Here is a 20,199-nt window from a genome sequence, read left to right as displayed (position 1 = left end):
CTTAAAACACCTAGGGATTTTTTGCTTACTTATCAGGAGCAATTGTTTTCTTCCCAGTTCCGTCTGTGTTAGCACAAAGCTAAACTCTTATTTGTTCTTTAGGTAAGTTGACACCAACACCTTTCTCGCCCTTGAATTTCTGAATTTTGTCAGGAATCAGATTAAAGAAAATGCCAGTCACGTCTGCATTAAAGACGTGACAGTTTGCAGATTCTTCACGAGTTGTAAGTCACACGCTAGTGCGCTATTGTCGGATTCTTTCAGTATTCATACCATTCAGTTTGTCAAAAGTAATGCTGTGACGTTGCTTGAATCCGTCAATCCAGCCACTGCTGCACACAAATTCCTCATCTTTTAATTTCTTGTCAAATTATTCAGCTTTCACCCTAAGGAGAGACGCACTAACGGATACACTGATGCTTCTCTTTCGCTTAAAACACTTAAGCAGAGCTTCATCTACGTCGCTCCGTTCAGCTTTTCCTAACAGTTTAATTTTAGATCCGTTTTGTTCAAACGCATAACAATTTCATCCTTGTTCTTCCAAATTGTTTGGGCCGTGGAATTTACGAGACCAAATTGACGACACTCGTGAATCTTTTTAGCTTCATTCTCGATTTCATGAATGACTTTCACTTTTTCTTCGACTGTTAAAACTTTTCTTTTATGGACAACGCTGTTATTAAATGCGTGCACCTCGTAACAGATTGTTACGAAAACTGACATCGCGTGTACCGCTGCTGATTTCTGTGACTGTCACCATCACTGTAGAATGAATGCGATAGGCTAATAAAGAGGTGAGGAGTCTATACTACACCTACTCTGGACGGAAGGGCGGAGAGAAGAATATGCCAAGTGGCATATTACATACAACAAATTTCCTTCTGCAGTACATTGATGCTTGGAGAATCTTGTTGGTAACTGAACCTGAAAATGACATTACACATGAGTTACACGCATATAAATTTGTCGTATTAAGCAAGCATACGAAGTATGTTCCTTCCCGCTAATGTGGCCGTACCACAGAAATCACTAAGTTATACACGAGTAGTCGTAACCGATGTCGTTACAAAGAAGTTCAATTGTATTTATTTGTTTGCAATGTTTAATGTAGCTATCTGATTACTTTGTTGTTGTTGTGGTCTTCAGTCCAGAGACTGGATTGATGCAGCTCTCCATGCTACTCTATCCTGTGCAAGTTGCTTCATCTCCCAGTACGTACTGCAGCCTACATCCTTCTGAATCTGCTTAGTGTATTCATCTCTTGGTCTCCTACAATTTTTACCCTCCACGCTGCCCTCCAGTACTAAATTGGTGATCCCTTAATGCCTCAGAACATGTCCTACCAACCGATCCCTTCTTCTAGTCAAGTTATGCCACAATCTCCTCTTCTCCCCAATTCTATTCAATACCTCCTTATTAGTTATGAGTCTACCCACTTAATCTTCAGTATTCTTCTGTAGCACCACATTTCAAAAGCTTCTATTCTCTTCTTGTAACTATTTATCGTCCATGTTTCACTTCCATACATGGCTACACTCCATACAAATACTTTCAGCAACTACTTCCTGACACTTAAATTATACTCGATGTTACAAATTTCTCTTCTTCAGAAACGCTTTCCTTGCCATTGCCAGTTTACATTTTATATCCTCTCTACTTCGACCGGACGACGGTTCAATCCCGCGTCCGGCCATCCTGATTTAGGTTTTTCGTGATTTCCCTAAATCGCTCCAGGTGCCGGGATGGTTCCTTTGAAAGGGCACGGCCGACTTCCTTCCCCATTCTTCCCTAATCCGATGTGACCGATGACTTCGCTGTCTGGTCTCCTTCCCCAAAACAACAACTCTACTTCGACCATCATCAGTTATTTTGCTCCCCAAATAGCAAAACTCCTTTACTACTTTAAGCGTCTCATTTCCTAATCTAATTCCTGCAGCATCACCCGATTTAATTCGACTACATTCCAATATCCTCGTTTTAATTTTGTTGATGTTCATCTTATATCCTCCTTTCAAGACACTACCCATTCCATTCAACTGCTCTTCCAAGGCCTTTGCTGTCTCTGACAGAATTACAATGTCATCGGCGACCCTCAAAGTTTTTATTTTTTTCTTCATGTATTGTAATTCCTACTCCGAATTTGTTGTTTGTTTCCTTTACTGCTTGCTCAATACACAGATTGAATAACATCGGGGATAGGCTACAACCCTGTCTCACTACCTTCCCAACCACTGCTTCCCTTTCATTCCCCTCGACTCTTATAACTGCTTTCTGGTTTCTGTACAAATTGTAAATAGCCTTTAGCTCCCTGTATTTTACTCCTACCACCGTCAGAATTTGAAAGAGAGTATTCCAGTCAACACTGTCAGAAGCTTTCTCTAAGTCTACAAATGCTAGAAATTTGAATAAAGGGACTGAAAGTAAATTTGTGGCTGGTTGCTGTCCCAACACCATCAACATTTGTCTACAAACTGATCTTCCCCAAGATCGGCTTCTACCAGTTTTTCCATTCGTCGGTAAAGAATTCGCGTTAGTGTTTTGCAGCCGTGACTTAGTAAACTAATTTTCACATCTGTCAACACCTGCTTTGTTTGGGATTGGAATTATTATATTTTTCTTGAAGTCTGCAGGTATTTCGCCTGTCTCATACATCGTGCTCACTAGATGGTATTGTTAGGCCTGGCTCTCCCAAGGCTGTCAGTAGTTCTAATGGAATGTTGTCTACTCCTGGGGCCTTGTTTCGACTCATTATTTCGACAGATTATTTTATTAATTCGGAATTCTAGCCATTGCATAGCCTTTACTGCAGGAAAACAGACGCAAATTATTATTTACTGCCCGGTTAGCTGCTGGGAATGAAAGGACACACAGGGGGCTAGGCCCTACGACTTTATCGTGCCATACTTTGTAAACAAAGTCGGGCATAGCGCAAATACTGGTGTATTCTGTTTCGCCAGTTCAGCGAGGTTAAAACATTTGTGAAAGACCAGTAACGTTGTATGCCTGCTGTAAAGGAAAGAGAATTTAAGAAGATTACGAGCTCGTTGTTTTAAGACCGCCGCCGCCAGAGGCTCTAGCAGCGCGCCTTAATTGCCCACACGCGACACGCCAGCCGCGCCGTACCCTCCCACCGGAACTAATTGAGCTGCCAGCGGCAGGCGACGCCTCTGTTGTCCCCCGTGACGCAACACGCCGCCCCGACCGCCGGCTGACCTATAGGTACTGCGTGCGATAGTTAACGTGCGGCCACGTGCTCTCCCCTTAATCGGTTTTCATTTAACACGTCCTACTACTGACTGATCTTTGCCGCGCACGAATAATAAGGGACCACCGGCAGCGCCACTCATTTGCCACGACCCGCGATTGCAGAAGCAACGGTAATGGTATAAGTGCAAACAGACTTCTCTTACACGTTGCTGAGTGGAACGGTGGCGGCACGTGCGACCCATCGATGAAGTTTTTAATGTATCAGGCGACCGTAAAATGTTTCTCTGACACAATGGAGTCTACGCAGGAGAAATCGGATTGCATTTTGTGGTTCTTTGAAACACGGTCGCCCGTTGCAGTTCAGCGACAGTTCCGAAGTGCCTATGGTCGACATTGGCCAGAAGCTTAAAGAGAGTAGCGCCGTCGATGACAAGACAAGATGCGGTACCCCTGGAGCGGGGCCATCGACGTAAACGGGCCCTGTGGTGTGCGTGACAGCACGTGGCGCTATAGCTCTTACAAGTTGCAGCGAACGTCTCCAGCGGGGAGCGTATTACTATTTGAGACTAATCTGATTGTAGCCGCACATTTAAATAGAGTAAAGCTACCTTTTCCTAAACACGGGAATTTCCCGCAAAGTGCTACGTAGAACACTCGCAAAATGCAAACTTAGCAGGCCGTTTTCCTAGGGTGCGGGCAAAAAACGCAGCTACTGCCTCTAAATGCGGGAAACGCTTGCTCACTTCGGGAGGTGCCCCGCATGTCTTAGAGATTTGATCGGTTGGAGGAGTGGGGGAAGTCGAACTGAGGCCGGTATTACACTATCAAATTTCTTTGTCCAGTATCTTTGTCCAGTATCTTTGTCCAATATCTTTGTCCAATATCTTTGTCCAATATCTTTGTCCAATATCTTTGTCCAATATCTTTGTCCATTATCTTTGTCAAAGATATTTGATGGTGTAATAGGGAACTTTGTCAAATGTCGTCCAATATTTGATCAAATCTAGGGCCTCGCTGTAGATTTGATCAAAGAAGTCGCTTGTCCTCTGTTCACTGCAATGTGACATGTTACCACATGGAGCGCTACCATCGCTGCATTCTGTCGTCTGTAGTGTTTTTATGAACATTGCCAGTAAATATAATTGGTGTGTGCCGACAACTTCGAAATTAATAGAGATGTATGAAGTTCACGAGGCGCTTCACCACGTGAGGCACGCTGAATACAAAAATAGATTACGAAGATTGGAGACCTGACCTGACCTAACCTAACCCAACCCTCTCCTGTAATGTGTTACAGTGAGCCTGTCTTCTGCAGATGTAGCAGTTCTTAAATGAATATTGTTCGTTGTGATATGAGGATACACTTCATTGAGCACATACAGAAATGTATGCTCATCCATTCTTAAGTAATTGATGTACGACTTGACGTCCGCCACTATAAGCTCATGTAACAAGTTTTGTTGAATGCTTTTATCGTGTCGTCGTAAAACCCACGGCTTCACCCAGGTATGTTTCCTTTTTTCCCCCCGCTTCTCTTCCGCATGTGCACACAGTGCAACTGTGTTACATGCAACTGCTAAGGTTAATAACAAGTTGTTGTTGTCAGCTATCTTGAACTTTCACGAAAATTATGATGACAGTGTAATACCCCTTCTAGGGCTACGTCAAAGATCTTTGTCAAATATATTTGACGGAATATTTGATCACATCTTTGATCAAATCAAGAAATTTGATAGTGTAGTGCCGGCCTGAGCAGCGGCCAACTACTGTACGACAGCTACAGTATTTGTTTGGCTCGCACGGACTGTGTCCGAGAAGCTAATTCTTCCGATTTAATTATTGAAGGATTCACCAGAAATGTCGGCTGACCGCTTCTCTGCCTTAGAGGATGAGCAGCTTATCCAGTTGGTATCCGAACGGCAAATTTTGTGGAACATGGCTGACGCCGAGTTGAAAATCTAAATGCAAAAGGAGTTAATTTGGGCAGAAATCGGAAGAAAAATGAGTGAAACATGTAAGAAGAAATGTCCTTGATTATGTCCAATGTAATACATTTGTAAACATATTTGTACTGAGCCTTTTGAATGTTGTGGTCATTGTGATCAGTACTCTGAAATATGATTAAAATTCGACCACTTGAATTAATAAGTGAATCCGCTCCTCACAATGAACCGCTGATATCTGCCAAGGGTATCATTTTGTTCTCGAGCAGTTCATTAATCCCCGACACGTGTGCGTCATAAGGCGATGGGAGCTGGCATTCCTCCTCATCGTCGAGCAATTCTTTAGTTACTAAAATGTTACACTCTCGTTCTTCTCCACGAAGTAAGAGCATTAGTGTGACTGCTTTGCACTTCCTGCGCACTCTTTCCAACAGCATGCAGTCTTCCTCCTCTTGCCCAACTTCCATGTACTTCAGCAGTGCCAAAATTAACAGGTTTTGCCTTTGGTGAACCTGTTACTACTGTCGCGCCCCACTGCATCGCGCCTATAATACGAATAGCAAAATGTTCCTGGCAGCGCGCTGGAACTCGCGTCGCGCCATTGAACCACACAGTACTGCTCTCGTCTAGGTAAAACTGAAGACCCACCGCCTTCCAACAAACTGCAAAATAAATTCAGACCTGTCTGAAACGTTTTCTCTCTTTGACCAACCATAAAAATAAGGGAAAAAAATTGTCGCTTACTACATTTCGTATATTTGTTTGCTAAAAATTCCGCGTCATATGTGACAGTTTAGTTTATTTCTTCATTGTTACTGACTCTATTGGCCAGAAAGTTTACACATATTATGAACATGAACTGCTAAAGCCCGCTATAAGATTATGTAGTTGTACGACACACAGTGCAGGAGATCTGGCGTGAAAAATATTGAGTAAGGCAAAAAGCTCAAATGTTTCTCTAGTTCAATAGCACAGTATTTTCCACTGAATTCAAAAAATGTGTCAGACGGTAGTTCTCGTATCACTTTATCGTGTACAGTTGTCGAATGATAAAACATCACTTTCATTTACGCTCTAACGCACACCATCCCGCGCCTAGGGAGACGTTCCACGCTGCGGCGGCCCACAACGGGCAGCGAAAGACGCAAGCATATTCTGCAGCAGGCTACAATAAATTTCCGCACGTAGGAAAATGTAGCTTTACGCGCTAGATAACATATGACAAAGTTAAGGACTTCATTGGCCACGTTTCATTGGGATACTGGCCTGGCTACTGGTGTGACGCCACAAGTTCGTTGCGGGGACCCGTATTTGCCGTAGAGTGAATGACGACACTGTGGATATCCTGCTTTCTGCGTTTCGACGCAGTCGGCGAAAACTGAAGTTTCGTGTTTCCGGAGAAACAGACACATCACAGCACCGGGCGAGGTTTTTACACATACAGCTGCATTTCCTCCAGTCCTTGCAGCCAGACTACGAGCCCAGACATGCTAAGTTTGCCAGGAACATGCTAGAATGAATCGGTACAACAATAAGGATACAAACGGACACATGTGGAAACTCTTTATTACTTAAGCTACCATTTAAAACAAAGCTCGTAACTGTGTCTAGCGTAGTCCCTTAGAAATAAATTTTTGTAATCAGAGATAGGTTTTATGCTCACACTGTATTACCTCGATCCGAAAGGCAAGCCTACGGTAAAGTATACTTCCTAAAATTTCTAGATCATAAATATATTATAGCTCAAATATTAGGTACTTCAATCAGAATGTTACCTCATTGTTATAAGAATGTTTGTGAGGCGATATTTCGAGTTTTAAAGAGCTTCCACTCTCGTACATTTGTCACAGTTCTGGGGCAAAATCTGTGATCGAAAATAAGGAAGTTTCAAATTAACTTCTTGTCTGTAGATGAAGGTAGAAGCCCAATAAATACATTCGTGTGATAATTTTATGTACATCACAACCTGTTCAAGGCACTTGTTAGAAGTAAAAAACGTTCCTTTACCTGGACGCCACAAGGCGGCTCCCGTTTGAACAATCACGGTGTTGTTTGTACAATGTCAAAGGCTGCAAGAATTCTTGACAGGAGATTCTTTTCATATTACACAGATGTTGGAAGATTTTTCACGTGAACGTACAAGAGGAAATAAACTGGGGTCAGATCATTCGACAGATCTGGTCGCAAAACATGACTTATTAATGCTTTTGCATGGGACGTCTGAACTGGGTGCTTACGATAAAAATTAGTAAATTGAGTTAGGATACTATGACGTTGGAAACATACATATGCGGAGTTTCAAGAGGAATATTGAATATTTTACGAGGTGCTAATATACAAGGTTGTTATTATTAAACTTTCACTACTTGAGGCAGTGTAGATGGAAAACTATTTACCGTGTGGGTACCCAACTTTATGAGAATGATGTCCAGACCGCCCGCTGCAGGGTTTGCACTGTTAGTAATGTTAGTGTCATGACTTGCCGTTAGGCGCCGGTACTGGTACGTTGACGTTAGGATGAAACACAAACATCAGTGTACATTACAGCTGCAGACAGTCAACATGGGTCTGGACAAGGTCAGCAGGGCTTTATTCGTAAAGCTGTTTCATCAAAACAACAGCGATAGTGATCTTCAAAGAAATACGGAGAGTTCCTCTTCCCGCAGTGTGGTTGAAGAACATGATTCGGAAGTTCTAATTAACTGACGACTTGCGAATTGCACCTGGAGAGGCCGACGTCCAATTGCGCCACAACTTGGTGAGTAAGTTACTGTTGCCATGGCTGAGAGAGCAGGATGCAATGTGCGAACTTAAGCAATGCAGAAGCTGTGTCACGACAGCTTAGCATTCCATGGTCCACCGCTCGAAAAGTGCAGCAAAATACGTGAAATGATGTATCTAGCACGTTTGCAGGCGGACGTGGATGCAAATGGTCGTCACATTGAGCAACGTTTGTAGCCTAGAGCGTAAATGTGGTACTCAGTTAGGAACTGTTACCTTCTCATGTGGAAATTAAAATGAATTAATTTCAACTGTTTATTCGTCATTTCGATTCCCCATGTTCCTACAGTTTTTTTCTAGAAACTTTCATTGTGGCAGGATTACTCGTTTTTCACAGAGGCTCTCTCAAGTAAATCGAATAAAATATTGCACATAGCATGTGTTAAAATTTTTGTCAATTACGGAGATACAGATGATGGCAGAGATAAGTCTTCGTTCTTCACTTTGGTATTAAGAGCTAAGCGTCTATTTCTCGATAGTCACTTTTTTTTTTTTTTGGAGTTCAAGTTGTGAAGTTGTGCTTGAGTTAACACATTTCAGTTTATCAACCGTAATTGTTATTGTCATTTATCAGGCAATTGTACTGCATGATTTGAACATGCGCTACTTGTTTGCAAATGCTGAGTATGCCGCTGTGGTATTTGTGTACGGGTGTTGTAATAGCAAAGCCCCAACTTGTAGAAAATGCAGCCGACGATTTTCTAGCCGCAGAGTTCCATTTTAAAGAGTGTTTACTTGTGTATTCACTAAACTTTGTGGGAATGTTGCAGAGCTCGGCAGTCATTTCTCACCTGACATGCTAATTAACAGTGCCTAGATGAAGTGGAACACATTATTCACATGGCAGAACATAGTCCTTCAACGAATACGTGTCCAGTATCTACACATCGGTGCTCCACATACAAGAATGTGGCGTACATCGCGTAGACAAGGCCGGCATCCTTATTATTTACACCAAATTTAGCACTTTCGATAAGGAGATGAGGTAACAACAGTCACAGAGTAAAACTATCAATGCTGTTTTGTCGAAAACTGCTACATTGACAGCGTGGTTTTGTACCAAATATAGAGTGATTTTTTTCAGAGACGAAGACAGCAACCTGTCACTATTAATAATGCTATTCCTTTACTTAAAGAGCGCCACACCAGGTTTCGAACCGACAGGTTCATCTTCAGATGGCTGTTCATATCAAGATGCACATGTGTTAAAGTTTACATAAGCTTTTTCCACTTTATTCGGTCCTGTGGTGAAATCGTCTTGGAATGGTGGTGAGCTACGGTAAAGAAACGACGTTAGAAACGACCTATTTAAACGCAACTATCCTTCATGACGATTGAACACAATGAAAGACATACTTAAGACTGAATAGTTGTGGTTATATTTTACTTACATCAAAAATCCCGGGTAATTTTGTTGGAATACTGTAAAATATATATAATACATAGCGTGAAAACAGTGCCTAAGTCAACGATACTGGTTGTAAAGATATGTCAACACTACGATTTGAAACCTCACTCTCTGAAAACATCACCTGCCGTTTTCGTAGCGTTCAGGACTGCTCTGGTGGTTTTTGTCGCATCAGAAATGTACACAAATTTGACGATATCACAAATACAACAGTACCAAAGAGATTCTCTCTCATATTTATTACAATATATTCATTGATTTGACAGTTGAAAATTTACAAAGAATAAACGTTACATTATTTCCATTTAACACTCAATAAGCATTACTTAAAAATAAAGGTAGCAGATGTTACGAAATTCTGCGTAACTAATATTTTGTAAATATTGTAGTATGCTCACGGAACAAAATAAGTGATGAGAAGCTGATAAATACTACGAAAGGAGAAATTACATTAATATATGATGGCTAGTTTAAAGTTCAAATTAATTTATTAATCATCTTGATGTGTGATTGAACAGACTGCATGTTGCTGACAAAAGGAGTAGTTTCTCTTTGTATTTGAAACTGGAAAGCAGTTAAGTGAAATTTTACAGGGAGACTGCATTGGCAAAGTCTGTGTGTTCATTGACCGATTGATGTGGTGATTTGCTTTTATGTACTAACGCTTCCATCCCTTCGAGTAGATTCATAGGGTACCTTTCTGATTCAATATCTGTAAGTGATCTTCACTGCTTTTTTTTTTTCAGTTGAGATTTGTATGGATTGAAAATACAGATTTTGATGTGCGGAAGCTTGTATTTATGTTTGTGTTTTTAAACAGATCCTATATAGATGTGTACAGCCGTCTGAAGATGAACTCATCGGTTCGAAACCGGTTACAGCGCCATTTATGTAAATAAATAGCGTTATCAATAGTGGCTGGTTCCTGTCTTCTTCTTGGAAGGTAATCCATTAATACCGTTCACTGATGAAGCTGTTTTCACTCGCGACGGTAGCAGCAGCACTTATAACTCTCATCGGTTGTCCTACGGACTACACATGCCTTGGTGGAGAGATATTTTGTAGAAGGCTTCTCTGGTTTAATGTGAGACTTAGTTGGTTGGGCTTGTGGTGTCTTAAAGAGCCCTCTTACTTAGGATTTCTTAAAAACAAGCTTCCAGCATTATGGGAAGATATTCGTATGGCTACAGATAGGTATCTTCTTCCAATACAACATGACCCCGACACATTGTAGTAGTCAGCTGTGGCTACATCTAAACCTAACGCTCTTCGGAAGATGACTCGGCAAAAATGATTACGTTTCTTGGGCACTTAAGTCCAGTACCTTAGCCCTTTAGATTTTTGCTTGTGGAAATGGTTGAATGTTGGAGTCTACGAAGAGAAAATCAAAGCAAGAGACAAATTGATAGTTCGGATTATGAATGGTACTCCCTTCGTAACAGAACGCAGATACGACATTAGACGTGCTTCATGTGGTGTACTGAAGATAATTCTGAGGTTTATTAAAGTTTGTAACGAGACACGAGCCTTCACAGTATTACTGATACCAGAAATTACCGTGTTCATGTAAGCAATTTTATGATAAAATAATTGATCTTTCAAAATTAATCAGAATTTGATCCAAAAACTTCTCAAAAGTGAAGGAATGTGATAAGTTTCTAAAGAAATGTTTATAGGTCCTCGTGCACCTAGCGTTAAAGCACTCCGTCATCAGGCCGCAATGGCTCATCGGGACCATCCGACCGCCGTGTCATCCTCACTGAGGATGCGGATAGGAGGGGCGCGGGGGTCAGCGACTTCCCGGTCGTTACGATGGTTTTCTTTGACCGGAGCCGCTACTATTCGGTCGAGTAGCTCCTCAATTGGCATCACGAGGCTGAGTGCACCCCGAAAAATGGCAACAGCACATGTCGGCCCGGATGGTCACCCATCCAAGTGCCGGCCACGCCCGACAGCGCTTAACTTCGGTGATCTCACGGGAATCGGTGTATCCACTGCGGCAAGGCCGTTGCCGCACCTAGTGTTAAGGTAACTACAAACATAAAATGTTGCTGAAACTTCCTGGCAGATTAAAACTGTATGCCCGACCGAGACTCGAACTCGGGACCTTTGCCTTTCGCGGGCAAGTGCTCTACCAACTGAGCTACCGAAGCACGACTCACGCCCGGTACTCACAGCTTTACTTCTGCCAGTACCTCGTCCCCTACCTTCCAAACTTTACAGAAGCTCTCCTGCGAAACTTGCAGAACTAGCACTCCTGAAAGAAAGGATATAGCGGAGACATGGCTTAGCCGTGTTTGGAAGGTAGGAGACGAGGTACTGGCAGAATTAAAGCTGTGAGTACCGGACGTGAGTCGTGCTTCGGTAGCTCAGTTGGTAGAGCACTTGCCCGCAAAAGGCAAAGGTCCCGAGTTCGAGTCTCGGTCGGGCACACAGTTTTAATCTGCCAGGAAGTTTCATATCAGCGCACACTCCGCTGCAGAGTGAAAATCTCATTCTATAAAATGTTGCTGTTCCAAAATCTATTGATTTCTACCCTCACTAAGGCAGAAACAATTACTAACATCCACCGAAGAAGTAAGGGAGGTCCCACTATAACTGTGGAATTGTATAGCATTACAAATTCTAATACGTAGCTAGTGCCATGCGACACGCGTCTGTCAAACTGAAAGGTTTCGCGTAATCTGAATGCTTCGCCAATGAAAATCCATCTAGTCTTTCCTGATTGATCGTAGCCAACTGGCTTATTGACGAACACTGTAAGACGCAACATAAAAAAAAAAAAAAATTGTATCGCAGCACCGGTAAATATATAACAAGGATGCAGCCGTTGCCAAAAGAGCAAACGTTCGCAAAATTTCATTGTTTTGAAAGAAATTAATCTCAGTTTAATCTTATACGTAAGGTTGATTTAACGTGCCTGGAATGTAAGGAATGTAGGATAAGTAACAACAGTGAGAGATCGTAAAAATAATTTCTGCAAAATACATTAGGAAATACGCAAATAAATAAGTCTGTGTTTATCACATAAGTCTCTGTCACTAATGTACGAGAAAAGAGCTTGCTAATAGTCATAATGTCCGATACAGACACACTTGCCTGTAGGAAATGACGTGTATCGTCCCATGTTGGGGGGCCCATAAACAACATAAGTGTAATGTTTATTGAGAATTACAGCTGGAATTGCCCTCTATAAATGGTCCTTGTCTATAAACCGCCTGACAAAACAGGTGAAGCACCCCTGTGACATGATTATGGGTCGGTGTAACTTCGCGCTCGTACATACCATCGGCGGGTATTTAAATGAGTAGAGTTGCAGTTGTCTGTGACAGGTAGTCGTGATGACTGGGTGTTGTGTGATGTCCTTAGGTTAGTTAGGTTTAAGTAGTTCTAAGTTCTAGGGGACTGATGATCATAGATGTTGAGTCCCATAGTGCTCAGAGCCATTTTTGTGACAGGTAGAACGGCCACTGGAGTTCATTAGTCTTGTTCATATTTAGTGTTGTTACCAGGCCTGATAAGTTATATGAGGGGCGTGTAACAGCATCAGATGATGAGCGATCACTGTGTAATCGTCTGAGAAAGCGTTCTCGGCACCTAACACTTTGAGAGGGGCCTTTGGGTCTCCATTTGGCCGACTGGTCGAATCGTGCAGTATCCAGATTTGTGGTGCATTTGGGTCTCACAGAGTTCCAATGTAGGAATGCATACTAGAATCAAGGTTCCGATGGACCACGTCAGACCACCACAAAGGACGATTCCCGTCAAGTCATTCGAAAACAAGTAACGGACTTCCTGGAACATTCTTTGTCATCCTTCACTGTTCGTGGAGCTTAACACCATCCGGAGTAGGGTATTACCGTCCCACGCCTAGACTGCCATTAAAACTACAACACAAACTTCCGCTGCCAGGAAGCGTGGACATTTGGTGAGTGGCATCGCGCTGTGCTCAGCGACGAATCGCTGCCCTGGATATGCATCGTGGGCGTGTATGGCGGCGACATGGGAAGAGATACCATTCTTGCAGTGTTTTGTAGAGGCACAGTAGTGACATTCCTGGTGTCACAGTGTGGGGAGCCATCGGGTATCTTTCCAGGTCACGGCTGTGTAGGGGAGACAGGGCAAGTTGACCCACTATTTTTCTTGACTTTTCCAGCTTCTATTTTAAATGTTTCCACAAATCTTTTTATTTGGAAATATTGGTGCATTGTTTGACTGCCTTTACAACTAAATACAGAGTGTTTTTCACTACTTGTCTACATATTAAAAATATTTAGTACAGTAATTCCACCCAGGCAAGTTCGTTCTACAGTTGGAGCAATTTGGCCCAAATGGTTTTATCGTTTAACTTAGTTACGACATTGACTATTTAACTGAAAATATCTAGACTTTAATAATCACAGTTTATTTGAAGACAAAATCCTACTGTTTTATGACAAAGAATGCAATCATGAATTGTATTGTCATTGTTAAAGTTTTACAGAAAAAGACCAAAATTTTTATCAGTCTTCTTCTGAATGCTCGATCGGATCTTCACAGTTCGAACATTAATACAAAAGTCTTTTCACATCACATGACAGATGTGCCCATCGCTTATAATTAGGCATTGAACTCACTCATCACATAAATTTCTGCCAAAAAAATGGTGTAAGATAGCTAGACGCTGGGCTTTCTCATTGTAATCCTTATCTTGAAGAACTTCCTGAGGAATGTGCACTACCTTTTGTTGCTTTATTTCGGTTTTCTCATTGCCGTGTTTTCCGTCTGTGAACACTTCTTGTTCGCGTTGTAATGGGTATTTCATTGGATTATCTATCAATACTGTTGAGGTTCTTTTCCGTCTGTTGCTATCTTTTTTTCTTGGTTGCGATTTCTCAAAATGCTTCAAATGGCTCTGAATACTATGGGACTTAACATCTGAGTTCATCAGTCCCCTAGACTTAGAACTACTTAAACCTAACTAACCTAAGGACATCACACACATCCATGCCCGAGGCAGGATTCGAACCTGCGACCGTAGCAGCAGTGCGGTTCCGGACTGAAGCGCCTAGAACCGCTCGGCCACAACGGCCGGCGATTTCTCAAATGGCCTGACTTCATCAGGGGTTCGGAAGCACTACGCTCAAGTGATGTGACTTTTGACGTAATAGGCGTTGTAATTGACAGAATTTGAAAACCATTGTGTCCTAAGCACTTGAATGGCCACCTTCAGCAATTAAACCTCAACTAACAGCATTAAGATCAAGTTATCTGTTATGTACAAAAGCAGAAAGACACTAACAGTGAAAATGTCCCCTTTTAAGGGAGAGACGTGTGTCACTTTGAATCCGGCCAATACATTTCTGGGCCTAATTAAGATAGGTACTGCAGTTTTCTCAGTGGCAGGAGACCGTACATCGTCTTTGGTCGTTTGTTTCATGTCACCCATGAATCACATAAGGTGGTCAAAAACTTCATAAAGGGGTCGTAAACACTTCTGTTTAAGGGCTATAGTTTAAGGCCACAATGGGTTGGAATAAATACAAGTGTGACATCATTTTCCTTGCAAAAATCTGAGACTTCAATGGATAAACTGGAAGTATGCTTGTCATTCGTGCAGAGTAAGGATGGTCTTTGAAACATCGAATATGTGATACAACATGTTACATGTTCTTCAAGAAGCCAGTTTCTGTCATCAATCCTGAGGGATGGGCACTGCCGTTGCTCGCAACATGACCGTCTCTGATCAAATTCGCGCTATTCCCAACTGTACTGAAAGTTAAAGCCATAGTGGTAAGTGATCCTATTGTAGAACATGTTAGGTGTCTTATTTGACGTAGTCCTCTTCAAACGACTATTCTGTCGGGCCTTTGGACTGGAGCGATTCCAGTCAAGGGCGCCCATACGATGGCTATAAGGGGAAGGGGTGGATAGGAGGAAGGCTGCACCTAGGGGTATGGAGAATTTCTAATATTTTTTTGCGCAAACGCGAGTTGTATCTAACTATAATAATTTCCAGTTCCGAACCAGTTAAAAACCTGAGTAATGCCGACTTTCACATCATTTTCTTGAAAGAACGACTCCTGCGTCCATAATATTTTTTCCTTTTCACGTGCACCATGGGGGAGAGCTCACCTTGTCCCGGGGATGGGCGCCGTTGAGTCCTGTTGTACCCACACAAGTGGTCAGCTTCAACCTTGTCAAGACATTGTTCGGGGTGACATTAAAAACAAAGCTGTATTGTGCTTGTTGAAGTTAGTACAACGTGCCCGAGGAGTGGTAATGGAGAGGGCGAGTGTCGATTCAAAGATTCTGAACGAATCAGGTTCCCCCTTTCCAAATTCGATCCGAGATTTGGCTATTTTATGTTGACCGGTACATGCATATATGTAGGCAAACGCCTAACGTCTTTGGTGAAGGTCAAAGTCTAAGAGCCGATCAAAAAGTTTTCGTTTAAGGGTGTTGATGCAGCGTATATGTCACGTAGCACGATTCCGAAGCTGGTGTATAAGCACCGACAAGTAGTCAAGGGATTTATGTGGCATTCGTTTTTTTCTGACGTGCGCACGGTATATGAGAAAACGTGAGCTATGGTAGCGTTATTACCAAAAGCATCCAAAACATCTTTAGACATCCCACGGAGAATGAAAAATGCATAGGGGGCAGCTTGTCTACCAAAAACGACTGTGGATACTGCATCGCAGCGTGCTGCTGCCTCATGATACCGCACGTCACTAATGTCGTAACGCAGAAGTTAAGCTCACTCAAGTGGGAGACACTGGAGCACCTGCCCTGTAGCACTGATCTCTCCCCATGCGACTGTCACACCTTCGGTCGCTTAAAAAAGACGTTGAAGGTTCGTAGATTCCTGTCGGACGAGGATGTGGAGCAGGCAGTTATGGACTTCTTCACGCAACAGGACAGGGTGTTTACTAAACGGCTATCTCCAACCAAGGGATTGTCTTAGTGCTCACCTACTTACCGATTCTGGACTGTACGGTCTTCGAACATGAACTTTTCCATCGCACCTTAATATATGTCATTAGCTTTAGTAAGGTAATTTACAAGCATGTTTTCTTGTACAGGGGTTTCCACTAAAACTTCTGAGCGCAGTTGGAAAACTTTGGCAATATGTGGGCCCGCCAGCACCATTCATACATGGTCCGTACCGTTCCGCTCTCTCCCCACGTGATTTCCATATTTTTAGAGCCTTGAAAAAACACATTCGTGGACGTTTATTTGCTTCGGATGGGTACCATCGTGGTTCCGTAGGCAACCGCAAACATTTTTCCATGAAGGCATTATCCATCTTGTCTTACAGTGGGATAAATGTATTAGCAGGTCTGGCGATTACTTTTTATGTAATAAACAGTTTACTTTCTTTTTTTCATCTATTTCGTTTTAATTTGACTGCCTCTTTATATAAAGCATTTTCAGTGACGTTAAATACATAGGTGTACCACATCTCAGGTTTTTCACACTGTAATGAGAGAAAATTTAATCTCGTCGACACAGTTGGCGAAGATTGATGGGTGAATAACGCTAAGAGAAATAATAAATGTTTATTGCAATCAAACGCTCTAGTTAGCTATTATGTTGTAGTCCGCACGACCGCATTTGACTCAATTACCGAGCTATGACTGGTAATTGAGTCGAAACAAGTTCTACGAACAAAATTACAAACTAATTGGCAATTGAAGCATTTGAGTTCAATACACATCCAGTGAATAGTAGCGATAGAGCTCTGGCGTTTCGAGAGTGGAAACTGAACACACCGATAAGAGCAGATGATGGAGGGAGGAAAAGAGGAGGATTACGATTTGACTTTCAGTCGACATCGAGGTTATTAGAGACGGAGCACAGGTTCGGAATGTCTCATTGATGCGGGAGGTAGTCGGCCTTGCGGTTTCAAAGGAACCATTCCGGCAATTACCTGGAGCAATTTAGGGAAATCACGGAATACCTACATCGGGTGGCCGGACGCAGGTTTGAACCGACATCCTCCCGATTGCGAGTCGAGTGTGCCAACCACTGTGCCATCTAGCAGCAGACGACGAATCGCTTGTTTCCGAATACTAACTCCAGAACTTGTTACTAGAGTGGGTGCGGCTTTAGCACTAGTGCTCTACTCAAATGAAGGTCAGTACTTTCCAATAAACAGTCTGTTAACTTTGTGATATTCTAACAATGAATACGCGTGTCCTTTATGGCACAAATCCCAACATACTGAAGAATTAGGAGTGGTTAGGAAAGAGACGTGTTTCTTATGCTGTCAACGACAGAATCCACTGCAGAAACTAAGCTCGAAAGGCAAACAATTAGTCATCCCCACTAAACACCACGCTAGTAACGCTGTAACATCACGTGTAGTGTTGATAATGGTCTCAAATTGGCGAGCAAGAGTTCATGTCGTCACACCGCACCCGTCTCTCATCTGGTTTTGGTGTGTGTTCACCTGACGTAATTGACTAACAGATCAACAGGGAGTGCAAAACTGCCGCAATGTCGGATAACGCAAAAAAAGTAATATGCCCTGTGACTCCTGATTGAACTGCGGTGGCAGTGTTGACATTAATTGATTCAGAATTGATCCCTTTTAATTAAAAACTGGTGCACATTTATGTTATATTCAGCTATTGAACACTAGATGCAAATGTTGAACATAAAATTAATTAAGAAAGTGACTTGGGATTTCAACTAATTGATTGAAAACAAATGCAGTCGATTAGCACAGATTTATTTTAACTCACAACTTTCAATCATCACATTACATGACTTTCCTAACAGGCAGTGGCAATAAATTGCGTTTGCGTGGAGTAAAGCGCGATAAATCAATAATTCCTATCGACTGACCCAGGCGTAATGCGAAGTGCGAGAAGAATTCTACAATACACGGCCCATGAAGCCCTCGTGGAAACTTTGCCGACGTGATCCAACAAATTAATGAGTTGCCGGAGCGGGCGCAATATCACCGAATACAGCGTGGCGGAGCGGCGTCGTTGTGTGGACGTCGGCCGACCTCGTGGCGCTGCAAGGCTGCGCACGTCTATTCACTCCTAGCTATCTTGCTCAGTACATAGCTGAACCAAAACTTCCTATCTCAAAGCTCAATCGTTCCCTTTGCTAAGTCCTAAACTGCAGAGATGCTCACTCTTTCTCAGGCAAGCTAAGAACGCCACGTCCGCACTCTAGGCAAGCTGGGAATGGAAGACCTCTACGGAGACTTCTCACAGTCCGCTCTTCGCCTTGGTTTCCCCTCCAACAAAATCACTTACGCCAATTGCAGCGCAAGTCGCGTTAATTATGCGTCGCTTCCCAGCGCCAACCAATGCCTGCTCTGGGAAGTGAACAAATTCCCACAAAATTTCCTTTCTTCTCAACTTCTGCTATATAGCTCCTCCCAGGCCACCCATTAAGGTTAGCGTCTGCACAAACACCAAGTTTTCAGGAATTCTTACTCCTAGGAGAGTACGTTCCCATCGGAGGCCGGCGTATTTCATGCTGTCGCTCTTCACCTGATTTACTTCAGGCTCTGTGGCCCGTGAAGTTGCTATAGTCACGAACACGCATATTTTGACCTCTGTTGACCGTTCCACCGTAGCTGTGCGCGGCTTTCTCTCATGTTTCACAGAAAACGGGACAACGGACATTTATCAACAGGCGTACAAGTTCTCCGTCTGTTTCCCAGTACATCAGCATGGGGTTGGGGTCAGCCACCCATGCTGTCACTCATCTTAAGGCGGCTGGAGGCCGCGCCGTGTTACCGCTTTCTCAGAGCTTGAGCCGCCCTAAGCTGCCTATTGTCGCTTCCCTTCGCCGTTCCCCATCCGGCCACAGTCAATTCTAAATACCTCCCTGGGGTAAACTAGCGTCCAGTAAATCGACTCGTCTCCACAAAGTTTTCATGTCGTGTGAATTACTTTAAAACCATCACCCAACATTAATTATTCCACTACGTCCATACTATACCCTCTACAAGATGCATTGTGCCTTGTCAGTCATTTTGTTCAGCCCTACTGTTCGCTCAACGTGAGTTTGGTGATTTTTAATGACTTCATGTAAGGGGCATAGTTCTTGCCATCTTATGTGTTTCTTCAGGTACCGCGTATCGATTAGAAGACACTGGCTGATAATTAGATCTCACAACGCTACCAAATTGAGGGGATATGGCCTTCTGCTTTTCATCCATTGTTCCATATAGTCCCAAACATTTTGTGTGAGGCTAATAATGGGTGATGTAGCGGGCCAGATGTCGTGGAAGACGAGTGTTTTGGACGCGTAATCATGAGAGTTTAGAAGAAACGCCAACAGTTGGCAACTGAGAATGTTGAAATAACCATCGGGGTCCACACAGGCGGTACCCTGACTGAGTGGCCGCAATGTATGGTGCTGTGGCACAGCAGAGTAATAATTAAGTGAAGAATAAAATTTTGCTGGAATCGGAAGGGGCGACCGTAAATGGACCGCGTCCACTGGCACAGCACATGGTAGTGGTCTAACCAATGTCAACACTCGTAAGAACTGAAGTACAAACAAAAACGAAACTTATTGCCTCATTTTGTGTGTGTGTGTGTGTGTGTGCGTGTGAGTGTGAGTGTGTGTGAGAGAGAGAGAGAGAGAGAGAGAGAGAGAGAGAGAGAGAGAGAGAGAGAGCGGGGGGGCAGAGAGAGAGAGAGAGAGAGAGAGAGAGAGAGAGAGAGGGGGGGGGGCAGAGAGAGAGAGAGAGAGAGAGAGAGAGAAAGGGCGAGGGCGAGGGCGAGGGCGAGGGGACGGGGAGGGAGAACGCAGGAACACCTGATTCAGCACTTAGCCAGCGGTGCAGAACAGGCACAAGAATCTTCTGTAATGGATCTACGTGTACTAAAGCTACCTAGGAATAAC

At 43.1% G+C, this 20,199-nt stretch overlaps 2 non-coding genes and 1 pseudogene across 2 annotated transcripts; 1 reads left to right on the top strand and 2 right to left on the bottom strand.

The window, feature by feature from the left end:
• Window positions 1–11,234: 11,234 nt before the first annotated feature.
• On the bottom strand, window positions 11,235–11,352 carry LOC124803668 (annotated as a pseudogene).
• Window positions 11,353–11,418: 66 nt separating this feature from the next.
• On the bottom strand, window positions 11,419–11,493 carry Trnas-cga. The gene has a single exon. It is a non-coding gene; the product is annotated as a tRNA-Ser (tRNA).
• A 203-nt stretch (window positions 11,494–11,696) lies between these two features.
• Trnal-caa lies at window positions 11,697–11,771 on the top strand. The gene has a single exon. It is a non-coding gene; the product is annotated as a tRNA-Leu (tRNA).
• Window positions 11,772–20,199: the final 8,428 nt, after the last annotated feature.

Source organism: Schistocerca piceifrons, chromosome 6 (assembly GCF_021461385.2).
Source record: "Schistocerca piceifrons isolate TAMUIC-IGC-003096 chromosome 6, iqSchPice1.1, whole genome shotgun sequence".
NCBI lineage: Eukaryota > Metazoa > Arthropoda > Insecta > Orthoptera > Acrididae > Schistocerca > Schistocerca piceifrons.
The sequence above is the reverse complement of the archived record's forward strand: the minus strand, read 5'-3'. Positions and strand labels throughout refer to the sequence as shown.